The sequence below is a fragment of the Stegostoma tigrinum genome, unplaced genomic scaffold, assembly GCF_030684315.1.
Source record: "Stegostoma tigrinum isolate sSteTig4 unplaced genomic scaffold, sSteTig4.hap1 scaffold_84, whole genome shotgun sequence".
NCBI lineage: Eukaryota > Metazoa > Chordata > Chondrichthyes > Orectolobiformes > Stegostomatidae > Stegostoma > Stegostoma tigrinum.
The window spans coordinates 1,463,328-1,478,843 of NW_026728790.1; positions in this window are offsets into that span (position 1 = coordinate 1,463,328).

A 15,516-nucleotide genomic window follows, 5' to 3' on the forward strand; every position below is an offset into this window, starting at 1 on the left:
CCTGACCGGCTCACAGGGACTGGTCCCCGCAGCCCTGACCCGCTCACAGGGACTGGTCCCCGCAGCCCTGACCCGCTCACAGGGACTGGTCCCCGCAGCCATGACCTGCTCACAGGGACTCGTCACCGCAGCCCTGACCTGCTCACAGGGACTGGCCCCCGCAGCCCTGACCCCCTGACAGCTATTTGCCACCGCAGCCCTCACCCGCTCACAGGGTTTGGCCCCCGCAGCCATGACACGATCACAGGCACTGTCCCCCGCAGCCCTGTCCCGCTGACATGGACTGGCCCCAGCAGCCCTGTCCCGCCACAGGTACTGGCCCCCGCAGCCCTGACCCGCTCACAGGTACTGGCCCCCGCAGCCCTGACCCTCTGACCGTTATTTGCCACCGCAGCCCTGACCCGCTGACAGGGACTGTTCCCCCCAGCCCTGACCCGCTGACACGGACTGTCCCCCCAGCCCTGACCCGCTCACAGTGACTGGCCCCCGCAGCCCTGACCCGCTCAAAGGGACTGGCCCCCGCAGCCCTCACCCGCTCACAGGGACTGGGCCCCGCAGCCCTGACTCGCTCACAGGGAGTGGTCCCCGCAGCCCTGACCCGCTCACAGGGACTGGTCCCCGCAGCCCTGTCCCGCTGACATGAACTGGCCCCCGCTGCCCTGTCCCGCCACTGGGACTGGCCCCCGCAGCCCTGACCCGCTCACAGGGACTGGCCCGCGCAGCCCTGCCCGCTCACAGGGACTGGCCCCACAGCCCTGACCCTCTGACAGCTATTTGCCACCGCAGCCGTGACCCGCTAACTGGGACTGTCCCCCGCAGCCCTGACCCGCTCACAGGGACTGGCCCCCGCAGCCCTGGCCCGCTCACAGGGACTGGCCCCCGCAGCCCTGACCCGCTCACAGGGACTGGTCCCCGCAGCCCTGACCCCCTGACAGGGACTGGTCCCCGCATCCCTGACCGGCTCACAGGGACTGGTCCCCGCAGCCCTGACCGGCTCACACGGACTGGTCCCCGCAGCCCTGACCCGCTCACAGGGACTGGTACCCGCAGCCCTGACCCGCTCACAGGGACTGGCCCCCGCAGCCCTGACCCCCTTACAGCTATTTGCCACCGCAGCCCTCACCCGCTCACAGGGACTGGCCCCCGCAGCCATGACACGATCACAGGCACTGTCCCCCGCAGCCCTGCCCCGCTGACATGGACTGGCCCCCGCAGCCCTGTCCCGCCACAGGGACTGGCCCCCGCAGCCCTGTCCCGCCACAGGGACTGGCCCCCGCAGCCCTGACCCGCTCACAGGGACTGGCCCCCGCAGCCCTGACCCGCTCACAGGGACTGGCCCCCGCAGCCCTGACCGTCTGACAGCTATTTGCCACCGCAGCCCTGACCCGCTGACAGGGACTGTCCCCCGCAGCCCTGGCCCGCTCACAGGGACTGGCCCCCGCATCCCTGGCCCGCTCACAGGGACTGGCCCCCGCAGCCCTGGCCCGCTCACAGGGACTGGCCCCCGCAGCCCTGACCCGCTCACAGGGACTGGCCCCCGCAGCCCTGACCCGCTCACAGGGACTGGCCCCCCCAGCCCTGACCCGCTCACAGGGACTGGCCCCCGCAGCCCTGACCCGCTCACAGGGACTTGCCCCCGCAGCCCTGACCCGCTCACAAGGACTGGCCCCCGCAGCCCTGACCCGCTCACAGGGACTGGCCCCCGCAGCCCTGACCCGCTCACAGGGACTGGCCTAAGCAGCCCTGACCCGCTCACAGTGACTGGCCCCCGCAGCACTGACCCGCTAACAGGGACTGGCCCCCGCAGCCCTGACCCGCTCACAGGGACTGGCCCCCGCAGCCCTGACCCGCTCACAGGTACTGGCCCCCGCAGCCCTGACCCGCTCACAGGGACTGGCCCCCGCACCCCTGGCCCGCTCACAGGGACTGGCCCCCGCAGCCCTGGCCCGCGCACAGTGACTGGCCCCCGCAGCCCTGGACCGCTCACAGGGACTGGCCCCCGCAGCCCTGGCCCGCTCACAGGGACTGGCCCCCGCAGCCCTGACCCGCTCACAGGGACTGGCCCCCGCAGCCCTGACCCGCTCACAGGGACTGGGCCCCGCAGCCCTGACCCGCGAACAGGGACTGGCCCCCGCAGCCCTGACCCGCTCACGGGGACTGGCCCCCGCAGCCATGTCCCGATCACAGGCACTGTCCCCCGCAGCCCTGTCCCGCTGACAGGGACTGGCCCCCGCAGCCCTCACCCGCTCACAGGGACTGGCCCCCGCAGCCATGACCCGATCACAGGGACTGACCCCCGCAGCCCTGGCCGGCTCACAGGGACTGGCCCCCGCAGCCCTGGCCCTCACAGGGACTGGCCCCCGCGGCCCTGGCCTGCTCACAGGGACTGGCCCCCGCAGCCCTGACCCGCTCACAGGGACTGGCCCCCGCAGCCCTGACCCGCTCACAGGGACTGGCCCCCGCAGCCCTCACCCGCTCACGGGGACTGGCCCCCGCAGCCCTCACCCGCTCACAGGTACTGGCCCCCGCAGCCCTGACCCGCACACAGCTATTTGCCACCGCATCCAAGACCCGATCACAGGCACTGTCCCCCGCAGCCCTGTCCCGCTGACATGGACTGGCCCCCGCAGCCCTGACCCGCTCACAGGCACTGTCCCCCGCAGCCCTGTCCCGCTGACATGGATGGCCCCCGCAGCCCTGACCCCCTGACAGCTATTTGCCACCGCAGCCCTGACCCCGTGATAGCTATTTGCCACCGCAGCCCTGACCCGCTCACAGGGACTGGACCACGCAGCCCTGACCCGCTCACACGGACTGGCCCCCGCAGCCCTGACCCGCTCACAGGGACTGGCCCCCGCAGCCCTGACCCGCTCACAGGGACTGGCCCCCGCAGCCCAGACCCGCTAACAGGGACTGGCCCCCGCACCCCTCACCCGCTCACAGGGACTGGCCCCCGCAGCCATGACCCGATCACAGGCAGTGTCCCCCGCAGCCCTGTCCCGCTGACATGGACTGGCCCCCGCAGCACTGACCCCCTGACAGCTATTTGCCACCGCAGCCCTCACCCGCTAACAGGGACTGGCACCCGCAGCCCTCACCCGCTCACAGGGACTGGCACCCGCTGCCCTGACCCGCTCACAGGGACTGGCCCAAGCAGCCCTTACCCGCTCACAGGGACTGGCCCACGCAGCCCTGACCCGCTCACAGGGACTGGCCCCCGCAGCCCTGACCCGCTCACAGGGACTGGCCCCCGCAGCCCTGACCCGCTCACAGGGACTGGCCCCCGCAGCCCTGACCCGCTCACAGGGACTGGCCCCCGCAGCCCTGACCCGCTCACTGGGACTGGCCCCCGCAGCCCTGACCCGCTCACAGGCACTGTCCCCCGCAGCCCTGTCCCGCTGACATGGATGGCCCCCGCAGCCCTGACCCCCTGACAGCTATTTGCCACCGCAGCCCTGACCCGCTCACAGGGACTGGCCCACGCAGCCCTGACCCACTCACACGGACTGGCCCCCGCAGCCCTGACCCGCTCACAGGGACTGGCCCCCGCAGCCCTGACCCGCTCACAGGGACTGGCCCCCGCAGCCCTGACCCGCTAACAGGGACTGGCCCCCGCAGCCCTCACCCGCTCACAGGGACTGGCCCCTGCAGCCATGACCCGATCACAGGCAGTGTCCCCCGCAGCCCTGTCCCGCTGACATGGACTGGCCCACGCAGCACTGACCCCCTGACAGCTATTTGCCACCGCAGCCCTCAACCGCTAACAGGGACTGGCCCCCACAGCCCTCACCCGCTCACAGGGACTGGCCCCCGCAGCCATGACCCGATCACAGGGACTGGCCCCCGCAGCCCTGTCCCGCTGACATGGACTGGCCCCCGCAACCCTGACCCCCTGACACCTATTTGCCACCGCAGCCCTGCCCCCCTGACAGCTATTTGCCGCCGCAGCCTTCACCCGCTAACAGGGACTGGCCCCCGCAGCCCTCACCCGCTCACAGGGACTGGCCCTCGCAGCCCTCATCCGCTCACAGTGACTGGCCCCAGCAGCCATCACCCGATCACAGGGACTGGCCCCCGCAGCCCTGTACCGCTGAAATGGATTGGCCCCCGCAGCCCTGACCCCCTGACAGCTATTTGCCACCGCAGCCCTGACCCCCTGACAGCTATTTGCCACCGCAGCACTGGCCCGCTCACAGGGACTGGCCCCCGCAGCCTTGGCCCTCTCTCAGGGACTGGCCCCCGCAGCCCTCACCCGCTCACAGGGACTGTCCCCCGCAGCCCTGACCCGCTCACAGGGACTGTCCCCCGCAGCCCTGACCCGCTCACGGGGACTGGCACACGCAGCCCTCACCCGCTAACAGGGACTGGCCCCCGCAGCCCTCACCCGCTCACAGGGATAGGCCCCCGCAGCCATGACCCGATCACAGGCACTGTCCTCCGCAGCCCTGTCCCGCTGACATGGACTGGCCCCCGCAGCCCTGACCCCCTGACAGCTGTTTGCCACCGCAGCCCTGACCCCCTGACAGCTATTTGCCACCGCAGCCCTGGCCCTCTCACAGGGACTGGCCCCCGCAGCCCTGGCCCGCTCACAGGGACTGGCCCCCGCAGCCCAGACCCGCTCACAGGGACTGGCCCCCGCAGCCCTGACCCCCTCACAGGGACTGGCCCCCGCCGCCCTGACCCGCTCACAGGGACTGGCCCCCGCAGCCCTGACCCGCTCACAGGGACTGGCCCCCGAGGGCCTGGCCCGCTCACAGGGACTGGCCCCCGCAGCCCTGGCCCGCTCACAGGGACTGGCCCCCGCAGCCCTCACCCGCTCACAGGGACTTGCCCCCGCAGCCCTGACCCGCTCACAGGGACTGGTCCCCGCAGCCCTGACCCCCTGACAGGGACTGGTCCCCGCAGCCCTGACCCGCTCACTGGGACTGGTCCCCGCAGCCCTGACCCGCTCACAGGGACTGGCCCCCGCAGCCCTGACCCGCTCACAGGGACTGGCCCCCTCAGCCCTGACCCGCTCACAGGGACTGGCCCCCGCAGCCCTGACCCGCTCACTGGGACTGGCCCCCGCAGCCCTGACCCGCTCACAGGCACTGTCCCCCGCAGCCCTGTCCCGCTGACATGGATGGCCCCCGCAGCCCTGACCCCCTGACAGCTATTTGCCACCGCAGCCCTGACCCGCTCACAGGGACTGGCCCACGCAGCCCTGACCCACTCACACGGACTGGCCCCCGCAGCCCTGACCCGCTCACAGGGACTGGCCCCCGCAGCCCTGACCCGCTCACAGGGACTGGCCCCCGCAGCCCTGACCCGCTAACAGGGACTGGCCCCCGCAGCCCTCACCCGCTCACAGGGACTGGCCCCTGCAGCCATGACCCGATCACAGGCAGTGTCCCCCGCAGCCCTGTCCCGCTGACATGGACTGGCCCACGCAGCACTGACCCCCTGACAGCTATTTGCCACCGCAGCCCTCAACCGCTAACAGGGACTGGCCCCCACAGCCCTCACCCGCTCACAGGGACTGGCCCCCGCAGCCATGACCCGATCACAGGGACTGGCCCCCGCAGCCCTGTCCCGCTGACATGGACTGGCCCCCGCAACCCTGACCCCCTGACACCTATTTGCCACCGCAGCCCTGCCCCCCTGACAGCTATTTGCCGCCGCAGCCTTCACCCGCTAACAGGGACTGGCCCCCGCAGCCCTCACCCGCTCACAGGGACTGGCCCTCGCAGCCCTCATCCGCTCACAGTGACTGGCCCCAGCAGCCATCACCCGATCACAGGGACTGGCCCCCGCAGCCCTGTACCGCTGAAATGGATTGGCCCCCGCAGCCCTGACCCCCTGACAGCTATTTGCCACCGCAGCCCTGACCCCCTGACAGCTATTTGCCACCGCAGCACTGGCCCGCTCACAGGGACTGGCCCCCGCAGCCTTGGCCCTCTCTCAGGGACTGGCCCCCGCAGCCCTCACCCGCTCACAGGGACTGTCCCCCGCAGCCCTGACCCGCTCACAGGGACTGTCCCCCGCAGCCCTGACCCGCTCACGGGGACTGGCACACGCAGCCCTCACCCGCTAACAGGGACTGGCCCCCGCAGCCCTCACCCGCTCACAGGGATAGGCCCCCGCAGCCATGACCCGATCACAGGCACTGTCCTCCGCAGCCCTGTCCCGCTGACATGGACTGGCCCCCGCAGCCCTGACCCCCTGACAGCTGTTTGCCACCGCAGCCCTGACCCCCTGACAGCTATTTGCCACCGCAGCCCTGGCCCTCTCACAGGGACTGGCCCCCGCAGCCCTGGCCCGCTCACAGGGACTGGCCCCCGCAGCCCAGACCCGCTCACAGGGACTGGCCCCCGCAGCCCTGACCCCCTCACAGGGACTGGCCCCCGCCGCCCTGACCCGCTCACAGGGACTGGCCCCCGCAGCCCTGACCCGCTCACAGGGACTGGCCCCTGCAGCCCTGACCCGCTCACAGGGACTGGCACCCGCAGCCCTGACTCGCTCACAGGGACTGGCCCCCGCAGCCCTGACCCGCTCACAGGGACTGGCCCCCGCAGCCCTGTCCCGCTCACAGGGACTGGCCCCCGCAGCCCTGTCCCGCTCACAGGGACTGGCCCCCGCAGCCCTGACCCGCTCACAGGGACTGGCCCCCGCAGCCCTGACCCGCTCACAGGGACTGGCCCCCGCAGCCCTGACCCGCTCACAGGGACTGGCCCCCGCAGCCCTGACCCGCTCACAGGGACTGGCCCCCGCAGCCCTGACCCGCTCACAGGCACTGTCCCCCGCAGCCCTGACCCGCTCACAGGCACTCTCCCCCGCCGCCCTGTCCCGCTGAAATGGACTGGCCCCCGCAGCCCTGACCCCCTGACAGCTATTTGCCACCGCAGCCCTGACCCCCTGACAGCTATTTGCCTCCGCAGCCCTGACCCGCTCACAGGGACTGGCCCCCGCAGCCCTGACCCGCTGACAGGGACTGGCCCCCGCAGCCCTGACCCGCTCACAGGGACTGGCCCCCGCAGCCCTGACCCGCTCACAGGCACTGGCCCCCGCAGCCCTGACCCGTTCACAGGGACTGGCCCCCGCCGCCCTGACCCGCTAACAGGGACTGGGACCCGCAGCCCTGACCTGCTCACAGGGACTGGCCACCGCAGCCATGACCCGATCACAGGCACTGTCCCCCGCAGCCCTGTCCCGCTGACATGGACTGGCCCCCGCAGCCCTGACCCCGTGACAGCTATTTGCCACCGCAGCCCTCACCCGCGAACAGGGACTGGCCCCCGCAGCCCTCACCCGCTCACAGGGACTGGCCCCCGCAGCCATGACCCGATCACAGGGACTGGCTCCCGCAGCCGTGTCCCGCTGACATGGACTGGCCCCCGCAGCCCTGTCCCGCTGACATGGACTGGCCCCCGCAACCCTGGCCCGCTCACAGGGACTGGCCCCAGCAGCCCTGGCCCGCTCACAGGGACTGGCCCCCGCAGCCCTGGCCCGCTCACAGGGACTGGCCCCCGCAGCCCTGGCCCGCTCACAGGGACTGGCCCCCGCAGCCCTGGCCCGCTCACAGGGACTGGCCCCCGCATCCCTGGCCCGCTCACAGGGACTGGCCCCCGCAGCCCTGGCCCGCTCACAGGGACTGGCCCCCGCAGCCCTGACCCGCTCACAGGGACTGGCCCCCGCAGCCCTGACCCGCTCACAGGGACTGGCCCCCGCAGCCCTGACCCGCTCACAGGGACTGGCCCCCGCAGCCCTGACCCGCTCACAGGGACTGGCCCCCGCACCCCTGACCCGCTCACAGGGACTTGCCCCCGCAGCCCTGACCCGCTCACAAGGACTGGCCCCCGCAGCCCTGACCCGCTCACAGGGACTGGCCCCCGCAGCCCTGACCCGCTCACAGGGACTGGCCTAAGCAGCCCTGACCCGCTCACAGTGACTGGCCCCCGCAGCCCTGACCCGCTAACAGGGACTGGCCCCCGCAGCCCTGACCCTCTCACAGGGACTGGCCCCCGCAGCCCTGACCCGCTCACAGGGACTGGCCCCCGCACCCCTGGCCCGCTCACAGGGACTGGCCCCCGCAGCCCTGGCCCGCTCACAGTGACTGGCCCCCGCAGCCCTGGACCGCTCAAAGGGACTGGCCCCCGCAGCCCTGGCCCGCTCACAGGGACTGGCCCCCGAGGGCCTGGCCCGCTCACAGGGACTGGCCCCCGCAGCCCTGGCCCGCTCACAGGGACTGGCCCCCGCAGCCCTAACCCGCTCACAGGGACTTGCCCCCGCAGCCCTGACCCGCTCACAGGGACTGGTCCCCGCAGCCCTGACCCCCTGACAGGGACTGGTCCCCGCAGCCCTGACCCGCTCACTGGGACTGGTCCCCGCAGCCCTGACCGGCTCACAGGGACTGTCCCCCGCAGCCCTGACCGGCTCACAGGGACTGTCCCCCGCAGCCCTGACCGGCTCACAGGGACTGGTCCCCGCAGCCCTGACCGGCTCACAGGGACTGGTCCCCGCAGCCCTGACCGGCTCACAGGGACTGGTCCCCGCAGCCCTGACCCGCTCACAGGGACTGGTCCCCGCAGCCCTGACCCCCTGACAGGCACTGGTCCCCGCAGCCCTGACCCCCTGACAGCTATTTGCGACCGCAGCCCTCACCCCCTCACAGGGACTGGCCCCCGCAGCCCTGACCCGCTCACAGGGACTGGCCCCCGCAGCCCTGACCCGCTCACAGGGACTGGCCCCCGCAGCCCTGACCCGCTCACAGGGACTGGCCCCCGCAGCCCTGACCCGCTCACAGGCACTGTCCCCCGCAGCCCTGTCCCGCTGACATGGACTGGCCCCCGCAGCCCTGTCCCGCCACAGGGACTGGCCCCCGCTGCCTAGTCCCGCTGACAGCTATTTGCCACCGCAGCCCTGACCCGCTCACAGGGACTGTCCCCCGCAGCCCTGACCCGCTCACAGGGACTGTCCCCCGCAGCCCTGAACCGCTCACAGGGACTGGCTCCCGCAGCCCTGACCCGCTCACAGGGACTGGTCCCCGCAGCCCTGACCCCCTGACAGGGACTGGTCCCCGCAGCCCTGACCCCCTGACAGGGACTGGCCCCCGCAGCCCTGACCGGCTCACAGGGACTGTCCCCCGCAGCCCTGACCGGCTCACAGGGACTGTCCCCCGCAGCCCTGACCCGCTCACAGGGACTGTCCCCCGCAGCCCTGAACCGCTCACAGGGACTGGCTCCCGCAGCCCTGACCCGCTCACAGGGACTGGTCCCCGCAGCCCTGACCCCCTGACAGGGACTGGTCCCCGCAGCCCTGACCCCCTGACAGGGACTGGCCCCCGCAGCCCTGACCGGCTCACAGGGACTGTCCCCCGCAGCCCTGACCAGCTCACTGGGACTGTCCCCCGCAGCCCTGACCGGCTCACAGGGACTGGTCCCCGCAGCCCTGACCGGCTCACAGGGACTGGTCCCCGCAGCCCTGACCGGCTCACAGGGACTGGTCCCCGCAGCCCTGACCCGCTCACAGGGACTGGTCCCCGCAGCCCTGACCCCCTGACAGGGACTGGTCCCCGCAGCCCTGACCCCCTGACAGCTATTTGCGACCGCAGCCCTCACCCCCTCACAGGGACTCGCCCCCGCAGCCATGACACGATCACAGGCACTGTCCCCCGCAGCCCTGTCCCGCTGACATGGACTGGCCCCCGCAGCCCTGTCCCGCCACAGGGACTGGCCCCCGCTGCCCAGTCCCGCTGACAGCTATTTGCCACCGCAGCCCTGACCCGCTCACAGGGACTGTCCCCCGCAGCCCTGACCCGCTCACAGGGACTGTCCCCCGCAGCCCTGAACCGCTCACAGGGACTGGCCCTCGCAGCCCTGACCCGCTCACAGGGACTGGTCCCCGCAGCCCTGACCCCCTGACAGGGACTGGTCCCCGCAGCCCTGCCCCGCTCACAGGGACTGGTCCCCGCAGCCCTGACCCGCTGACAGGGACTGGTCCCCGCAGCCCTGACCCGCTCACAGGGACTGGTCCCCGCAGCACTGACCCGCTCACAGGGACTGGTCCCCTCAGCCATGACCCACTCACAGGGACTTGCCCCTGCAGCCCTGACCCCCTGACAGTTATTTGCCACCGCAGCCCTCAGCCCCTCACAGGGACTGGCCCCCGCAGCCATGTCCCGATCACAGGCACTGTCCCCCGCAGCCCTGTCCCGCTGACATGGACTGGCCCCCGCAGCCCTGACCCTCTGACAGCTCTTTGCCACCGCAGCCCTGACCCGCTAACAGGGACTGTCCCCGGCAGCCCTGACCCGCTCACAGGGACTTGCCCCCGCAGCCCTGACCCGCTAACAGGGACTGTCCCCGGCAGCCCTGACCCCCTGACAGGGACTGGCCCCCGCAGCCCTGACCCGCTCACAGGGACTGGTCCCCGCAGCCCTGACCCGCTCACAGGGACTGGTCCCCGCAGCCCTGACCCGCTCACAGGGACTGGTCCCCGCAGCCCTGACCCGCTCACAGGGACTGCTCCCCGCAGCACTGACCCGCTCAGAGGGACTGGTCCCCGCAGCCCTGACCCGCTCACAGGGACTTGCCCCCGCAGCCCTGACCCCCCTGACAGTTATTTGCCACCGCAGCCCTCACCCGCTCACAGGGACTGGCCCCCGCAGCCATGACACGATCACAGGCACTGTCCCCCGCAGCCCTGTCCCGCTGACATGGACTGGCCCCCGCAGCCCTGACCCTCTGACAGCTGTTTGCCACCGCAGCCCTGACCCGCTAACAGGGTCTGTCCCCGGCAGCCCTGACCCGCTCACAGGGACTGGCCCCCGCAGCCCTGTCCCGCCACTGGGACTGGCCCCCGCAGCCATGTCCCGCTCACAGGGACTGGCCCGCGCAGCCCTGACCCGCTCACAGGGACTGGCCCCCGCAGCCCTGACCCGCTCACAGGGACTGGTCCCCGCAGCCCTGACCCCCTGACAGGGACTGGTCCCTGCAGCCCTGGCCCGCTCCCAGGGACTGGTCCCCGCAGCCCTGACCCGCTCACAGGGACTGATCCCCGCAGCCCTCACCCGCTCACAGGGACTGGCCCTCGCAGCCCTCATCCGCTCACAGTGACTGGCCCCAGCAGCCATCACCCGATCACAGGGACTGGCCCCCGCAGCCCTGTACCGCTGAAATGGATTGGCCCCCGCAGCCCTGACCCCCTGACAGCTATTTGCCACCGCAGCCCTGACCCCCTGACAGCTATTTGCCACCGCAGCACTGGCCCGCTCACAGGGACTGGCCCCCGCAGCCTTGGCCCTCTCTCAGGGACTGGCCCCCGCAGCCCTCACCCGCTCACAGGGACTGTCCCCCGCAGCCCTGACCCGCTCACAGGGACTGTCCCCCGCAGCCCTGACCCGCTCACGGGGACTGGCACACGCAGCCCTCACCCGCTAACAGGGACTGGCCCCCGCAGCCCTCACCCGCTCACAGGGATAGGCCCCCGCAGCCATGACCCGATCACAGGCACTGTCCTCCGCAGCCCTGTCCCGCTGACATGGACTGGCCCCCGCAGCCCTGACCCCCTGACAGCTGTTTGCCACCGCAGCCCTGACCCCCTGACAGCTATTTGCCACCGCAGCCCTGGCCCTCTCACAGGGACTGGCCCCCGCAGCCCTGGCCCGCTCACAGGGACTGGCCCCCGCAGCCCAGACCCGCTCACAGGGACTGGCCCCCGCAGCCCTGACCCCCTCACAGGGACTGGCCCCCGCCGCCCTGACCCGCTCACAGGGACTGGCCCCCGCAGCCCTGACCCGCTCACAGGGACTGGCCCCCGAGGGCCTGGCCCGCTCACAGGGACTGGCCCCCGCAGCCCTGGCCCGCTCACAGGGACTGGCCCCCGCAGCCCTCACCCGCTCACAGGGACTTGCCCCCGCAGCCCTGACCCGCTCACAGGGACTGGTCCCCGCAGCCCTGACCCCCTGACAGGGACTGGTCCCCGCAGCCCTGACCCGCTCACTGGGACTGGTCCCCGCAGCCCTGACCCGCTCACAGGGACTGGCCCCCGCAGCCCTGACCCGCTCACAGGGACTGGCCCCCGCAGCCCTGACCCGCTCACAGGGACTGGCCCCCGCAGCCCTGACCCGCTCACTGGGACTGGCCCCCGCAGCCCTGACCCGCTCACAGGCACTGTCCCCCGCAGCCCTGTCCCGCTGACATGGATGGCCCCCGCAGCCCTGACCCCCTGACAGCTATTTGCCACCGCAGCCCTGACCCGCTCACAGGGACTGGCCCACGCAGCCCTGACCCACTCACACGGACTGGCCCCCGCAGCCCTGACCCGCTCACAGGGACTGGCCCCCGCAGCCCTGACCCGCTCACAGGGACTGGCCCCCGCAGCCCTGACCCGCTAACAGGGACTGGCCCCCGCAGCCCTCACCCGCTCACAGGGACTGGCCCCTGCAGCCATGACCCGATCACAGGCAGTGTCCCCCGCAGCCCTGTCCCGCTGACATGGACTGGCCCACGCAGCACTGACCCCCTGACAGCTATTTGCCACCGCAGCCCTCAACCGCTAACAGGGACTGGCCCCCACAGCCCTCACCCGCTCACAGGGACTGGCCCCCGCAGCCATGACCCGATCACAGGGACTGGCCCCCGCAGCCCTGTCCCGCTGACATGGACTGGCCCCCGCAACCCTGACCCCCTGACACCTATTTGCCACCGCAGCCCTGCCCCCCTGACAGCTATTTGCCGCCGCAGCCTTCACCCGCTAACAGGGACTGGCCCCCGCAGCCCTCACCCGCTCACAGGGACTGGCCCTCGCAGCCCTCATCCGCTCACAGTGACTGGCCCCAGCAGCCATCACCCGATCACAGGGACTGGCCCCCGCAGCCCTGTACCGCTGAAATGGATTGGCCCCCGCAGCCCTGACCCCCTGACAGCTATTTGCCACCGCAGCCCTGACCCCCTGACAGCTATTTGCCACCGCAGCACTGGCCCGCTCACAGGGACTGGCCCCCGCAGCCTTGGCCCTCTCTCAGGGACTGGCCCCCGCAGCCCTCACCCGCTCACAGGGACTGTCCCCCGCAGCCCTGACCCGCTCACAGGGACTGTCCCCCGCAGCCCTGACCCGCTCACGGGGACTGGCACACGCAGCCCTCACCCGCTAACAGGGACTGGCCCCCGCAGCCCTCACCCGCTCACAGGGATAGGCCCCCGCAGCCATGACCCGATCACAGGCACTGTCCTCCGCAGCCCTGTCCCGCTGACATGGACTGGCCCCCGCAGCCCTGACCCCCTGACAGCTGTTTGCCACCGCAGCCCTGACCCCCTGACAGCTATTTGCCACCGCAGCCCTGGCCCTCTCACAGGGACTGGCCCCCGCAGCCCTGGCCCGCTCACAGGGACTGGCCCCCGCAGCCCAGACCCGCTCACAGGGACTGGCCCCCGCAGCCCTGACCCCCTCACAGGGACTGGCCCCCGCCGCCCTGACCCGCTCACAGGGACTGGCCCCCGCAGCCCTGACCCGCTCACAGGGACTGGCCCCTGCAGCCCTGACCCGCTCACAGGGACTGGCACCCGCAGCCCTGACTCGCTCACAGGGACTGGCCCCCGCAGCCCTGACCCGCTCACAGGGACTGGCCCCCGCAGCCCTGTCCCGCTCACAGGGACTGGCCCCCGCAGCCCTGTCCCGCTCACAGGGACTGGCCCCCGCAGCCCTGACCCGCTCACAGGGACTGGCCCCCGCAGCCCTGACCCGCTCACAGGGACTGGCCCCCGCAGCCCTGACCCGCTCACAGGGACTGGCCCCCGCAGCCCTGACCCGCTCACAGGGACTGGCCCCCGCAGCCCTGACCCGCTCACAGGCACTGTCCCCCGCAGCCCTGACCCGCTCACAGGCACTCTCCCCCGCCGCCCTGTCCCGCTGAAATGGACTGGCCCCCGCAGCCCTGACCCCCTGACAGCTATTTGCCACCGCAGCCCTGACCCCCTGACAGCTATTTGCCTCCGCAGCCCTGACCCGCTCACAGGGACTGGCCCCCGCAGCCCTGACCCGCTGACAGGGACTGGCCCCCGCAGCCCTGACCCGCTCACAGGGACTGGCCCCCGCAGCCCTGACCCGCTCACAGGGACTGGCCCCCGCAGCCCTGACCCGTTCACAGGGACTGGCCCCCGCCGCCCTGACCCGCTAACAGGGACTGGGACCCGCAGCCCTGACCTGCTCACAGGGACTGGCCACCGCAGCCATGACCCGATCACAGGCACTGTCCCCCGCAGCCCTGTCCCGCTGACATGGACTGGCCCCCGCAGCCCTGACCCCGTGACAGCTATTTGCCACCGCAGCCCTCACCCGCGAACAGGGACTGGCCCCCGCAGCCCTCACCCGCTCACAGGGACTGGCCCCCGCAGCCATGACCCGATCACAGGGACTGGCTCCCGCAGCCGTGTCCCGCTGACATGGACTGGCCCCCGCAGCCCTGTCCCGCTGACATGGACTGGCCCCCGCAACCCTGGCCCGCTCACAGGGACTGGCCCCAGCAGCCCTGGCCCGCTCACAGGGACTGGCCCCCGCAGCCCTGGCCCGCTCACAGGGACTGGCCCCCGCAGCCCTGGCCCGCTCACAGGGACTGGCCCCCGCAGCCCTGGCCCGCTCACAGGGACTGGCCCCCGCATCCCTGGCCCGCTCACAGGGACTGGCCCCCGCAGCCCTGGCCCGCTCACAGGGACTGGCCCCCGCAGCCCTGACCCGCTCACAGGGACTGGCCCCCGCAGCCCTGACCCGCTCACAGGGACTGGCCCCCGCAGCCCTGACCCGCTCACAGGGACTGGCCCCCGCAGCCCTGACCCGCTCACAGGGACTGGCCCCCGCACCCCTGACCCGCTCACAGGGACTTGCCCCCGCAGCCCTGACCCGCTCACAAGGACTGGCCCCCGCAGCCCTGACCCGCTCACAGGGACTGGCCCCCGCAGCCCTGACCCGCTCACAGGGACAGGCCTAAGCAGCCCTGACCCGCTCACAGTGACTGGCCCCCGCAGCCCTGACCCGCTAACAGGGACTGGCCCCCGCAGCCCTGACCCTCTCACAGGGACTGGCCCCCGCAGCCCTGACCCGCTCACAGGGACTGGCCCCCGCACCCCTGGCCCGCTCACAGGGACTGGCCCCCGCAGCCCTGGCCCGCTCACAGTGACTGGCCCCCGCAGCCCTGGACCGCTCAAAGGGACTGGCCCCCGCAGCCCTGGCCCGCTCACAGGGACTGGCCCCCGAGGGCCTGGCCCGCTCACAGGGACTGGCCCCCGCAGCCCTGGCCCGCTCACAGGGACTGGCCCCCGCAGCCCTAACCCGCTCACAGGGACTTGCCCCCGCAGCCCTGACCCGCTCACAGGGACTGGTCCCCGCAGCCCTGACCCCCTGACAGGGACTGGTCCCCGCAGCCCTGACCCGCTCACTGGGACTGGTCCCCGCAGCCCTGACCGGCTCACAGGGACTGTCCCCCGCAGCCCTGACCGGCTCACAGGGACTGTCCCCCGCAGCCCTGACCGGCTCACAGGGACT